The sequence below is a fragment of the Cebus imitator genome, unplaced genomic scaffold (genome assembly GCF_001604975.1).
Source record: "Cebus imitator isolate Cc_AM_T3 unplaced genomic scaffold, Cebus_imitator-1.0 Scaffold1015, whole genome shotgun sequence".
Lineage (NCBI taxonomy): Eukaryota > Metazoa > Chordata > Mammalia > Primates > Cebidae > Cebus > Cebus imitator.
This window is the reverse complement of record NW_016108330.1, coordinates 77,299-81,892: the sequence shown is the minus strand read 5'-3', so window position 1 is coordinate 81,892 and position 4,594 is coordinate 77,299.

The following is a 4,594-nucleotide window of genomic DNA, read 5'->3' as shown; positions in this document are numbered from 1 at the left end:
CCCGGCCCAGAAATAAATGTTTTAAAGATTTTATGATTTGTAATTGGTTAAGGAAGAAAAGCTTTGTCTAAAAATTTGGGACCAGCAGAAAAAAAAATGTTAGCTCTGGTTTGTGGGCGTGGCCTCCTCCAGGTCCCTCAGGAAAAAATTTAGAACAAATCTACAGTTCAGTTCTACGCGCCAGCAGGTCCATGTGATGGGGTCCCGGTTTCTGAAAAACAACTCAGGGACATATGTTAAGATGTTATCTTTAGTTTCCATAGGGAACATTCCATGTATACCTTGTGATAATTAGTACCTCGCTGTACTTCTTTGGCTAGTGTTTTAAGTGACTGTTATTTTCTTGTTTATCAAGTTGCTCATTTGCTTCTCAGGGCAAGCTAGGTACCTGGAATTTCTCTTCAAGGAAATCAAGATTTTCCTTTCTCTCCATGTTTGGGAGGGTGCCCGGCAGTCTGCCAGGGCAAGGACCAGCTGTCAAGGCATGTGCTGAACTTGGGGCTCCTTCCCCTGTCCCCTTCCTCTTCACTGAAGGTGAAAAGCACAGTCGGGCACTTCGGCCTTCCAGGTTCAGGAGGGAGGCTTCTGCCTCTGTCCCCACAAGCAGACGCTGGGGCAATGAATGCATCACATTGGAACTCAGCATTTCTTCATCTATTCAACATAGGAAGGCGGCATGGTGGAGTAATTAAAAATTCTAGAGCAGTCTGGGCGCGGTGGTTCATGCCTGTAATCCCAGCCTAGGCGGGCAGATCATTTGACGTCAGGAGTTCAAGACCAGCCTGGCCAGTATGTTGAAACCCCGTGTCTACCAAAAATACAAAAATTAGCTGGGCGTGATGGCAGGCGCCTATAATCCCAGCTACTCAGGAGGCTGAGGCAGGAGAATTGCTTGAAACCCAGAGGTAGAGGCTGCAGTGAGCCAAGATCACACCACTGCACCCCAGCATAGGCAACAGAGCAAGACTCTGACTCAAAACAAAAACAGAAAATCTAGAGCAGCAATTGCCAACTGGGTGATTTTACTCCTCGCCCCAGAGGCTGGACACGTTCTTGGTGGTCACGGTTGGGGAGGCCGGGTGAGACTCACATCTGCTAGGTAAAGACCAGAGATGCTGCTAAATAGCCCGCAATGCACAGGACAGCCCCCACCACAAAGACGTATCCAGCCCAAAATGTCAATCATGCCGAGGGTGAGAATCCCCGCTCCAGAGCCAGACTACTCAAGTTCGAATCTCAGCTTCACTGCTTACTAGCCATATGGGCTTAGGCAAGTTACAGACCACTCTGTGCCTGTTTTTCCACCTGTCAAATGGTGACAAGAATAGTACCCGCCTTGCAAGGTTGTTGTGAGTATTAAATGACCTGCTACAGGCGAGGTGATCATCAAGTGTTTGCGAACCATCAGCTGTTGCTCATTTCATGAACTATTTCGAGAGCACTGACTTTGCATCAGGCCCCATTCCAGGCATTGCTGACCCAGTGAGCAAAGCAAACAAGATCTCTGCCCACATAAGGCCCATGTTCTAGTGAGCGATGGGGAGTGAGCAATTTTTTAAAATACCCAAGGAGGCCAGGTGCAGTGGCTCATGCCTGTAATCCCAGCACTCTGGGAGGCCAAGGCAGGTGGATCACCTGAGGTCAGGAGTTCGAGTCCAGCCTGACCAACATGGAGAAATCCCGTCTCTACTAAAATTACAAAATTAGCCAGGCGTGGTGGTGCATGCCTGTAATCCCAGCTACTTGGGAGACTGAGGCAGAAGAATTGTTTGGACCTGGGAGGTGGGGGTTGCAGGGAGCCGAGATTTCGCCATTGCACTCCAGCCTCGGCAACAAGAGCGAAACTCCATCTCAAAAAAAATTAAATAAATAAATAAAATACCCAAGATAGGGTGACAAAGACCGCAGGGACAATCAGCAGGGGAACACGGAGGCTGGCACATCTCGCCTGAAACTTGGATCATGCAAAGCCAGGCACCCATGGTTAAGGAAACTATGAGGGCATCACTCACTCACCTTGAGAGGGGCAAGGGCTTCTCTTATCAGCCTGCTGGGCACCCCTCAGGCATGGAAATAAAGGAAAATCTTGAATTCCCTCAAGTGAACTTCCGGGCAACTAGCTCTCCCTGAGAAACAAATGAGAAATTGATAAGCAAGAAGGTAGCCGTAGCCTAAATCAACAGTCAAGGAAGCTCCAGTCAAGGGATATTCCCTATGGAAACCAGAGATAGATAACCTCTTAATTTATGTGATTTTTCAGAAACCCAGACACCCCTGGCACATAGACCGCAGGTAAGGGGGAGCCAGGGACTAACCTCTGTCCGCCACCCTGTTCTTCCTGAGGGCCCTGGAGGAGGCCACACCCACGAGCCGGAGCTAACGTTCTTTTCTGATGATCCCAAATGTTTAGACAGGGCTTCTCTCCCTTAACCAATTACAAATCAGAAAATCTTTGATTCCACCTATGACCCATGCCCCCCACCCCAAGATGCCCAGACTATTTAGGTCCAACCAATCCACAGCCTCCACATCTTGGGGGGTTTGGTGGTGGGGGGTTTTGAGAAAGAGTCTCACTCTGTTGCTCAGGACGGAGTGCGGTGGCATGATCACAGCTCACTGCAGCGTCAGCCTGCTAGGCTCAGGTGATCGTCTCACCTCAGCCTCCCGAGGAGCTGGGCCCACAGGTGCGTGCCACAGGTGCGTGCCACAGCTGTGCGCCACTGCCCAGTCTGCCTCCATGTATTGATTTACGACATTGCCTGTAACCTCTGCCACCCCACCTTTAAAGCCCTTGCTGTAAGCCACGAGGGAGTTCAGGTCTTCAGCATGAGCTGCCTGATTCTCCTTGCTGGGTGCCCTGCAATCATTGCCTCCATTTCTCTCACTGCAACCCCAAGGCCAGCGTTTGGCGTGGCTCTGCCAGGTGGGCACACCCAAGTCCTGTTTGGTAACAACCTGCTGCAGATGGTCAGTGTTCTGATCGGGCGGAAGGCACTGGGTGACTCTCAGGGGCTTTTCAGAACCTACACTAGGATGAGGCAAGAGAAACACCCATTCAGGTATAAAGTTTAAGGGGCTGCCAAAAAAAGAAAAAAAACAGTATTACTATCGAAATGAGTAGCATTGTATGTCAATGTTTTAAAAAGTCAAAATTTACATTCAAATCCACAGTGACCAAAATGCCAAAATAATCCAAGACAGGCTCAATATTTCTGGTGTTCTTCTTTTGCCTCAGTCTTCAAAATGGCAGAGACTGGGCTTCTTGGCCCTTTGGTCAACGAATTATAAAACACTTCTAGTTCACGAAACAAAAGAGCACTCCAAGGCTCTAGGCTGGTTCCTGGGAGAGAGGCAGTGGGTTTCGTTAGCTTCTCTGTTTACTTGCGGATGTATGTGGTTGGTTGGCTTTTTAGGGTCTCCCCTCCCAACTCCATGAAGGGGTTTTTTAAGGTCAGCTCAGATGACAGTTTGCACCTGGCCTATTAGCATTCTTTGATGTAAGTGGGTTCCACAGTGGCAGACGGTGTCACCTGTTGGCATCTGACTGCCCCTTGACTGGCTCAGTGCTGTTGACTGGGTTTAATGATTAGTCTCTTTCACAACAGTGGCCTTGCAGAGGCCTCACTTGCTGCCAGGCCAGTAACAAGCTGAAGAGGGAGGTGGTTATTGTCACAGGAGTATGAAGGTGCCACCCACTCACCCTTCAAGCATTTACAAAGCTCCTGTGTGTGCATACCGAGGTAACAAGCATCTAACCGCCTCCTGACCTTCCAATCTTGCCCTCTCAACCTCTTAGGCTCTCTACATCCTTTCATGGATATTAATCTTCCTTCCAATCCTTTTCCAGCTACAGCCAAAGTGATCTTGCCAGACACCAATCTGATCATATTACTCATCTCCCTTAAATTCTCTAAGGGCATTCTATTCCTCTTAGGATAAATTTCAAAATCCTCAAAGTGGTCTCCAAAGAGGAGACCTGTGGTTTCCTTGTCTACCTCCTCTCTCCCGCCAGCAAACCTTCACTCTGTTTCCAACCAAGCTTCTTTCCACCTCTGAGCCTTCACACATACTATTCCCACTTTTCTTCAATATGTATCCATCTTCAGATGGTCTTTTAAGACACCACACTTCTGTCGTACATTCTCATGCCTCCTATTTCTTTTCCTTACATAATTTGTTACTTAATTCCTGTCTTCCTCAAGAAAGCATAAACTCCACAAGGGCAAAAACGTGGCTGTTTTATTCATCACTGCCTGGTATATTGTGAAAGTCTGCAGTGAAGTTTCATCGAATACATCAATCAGGTCTTTTCTATTCAAAATGTGACTCCTAAACCAGCAACATCTGGATGGCCTGGGAATTTATTAGAAAGGCAGAATCTCAGGTCACAACGAGACTTCCTGAATCAGAATCTGCATTTTCTTTTTTTGAGACAGAGTCTCACTCTGTCACCCAGTGCAGTGGCGCGATCTCCGCTCACTGCAACCTCCGCCTCCCTGGGTCAAGCAATTCCCCTGCCTCAGCCTTCCGAGTGTGTGTGGGATTACAGGCGCACGCCACCACACCTGGCTAAATTTTTTATATTTTTAGTAGA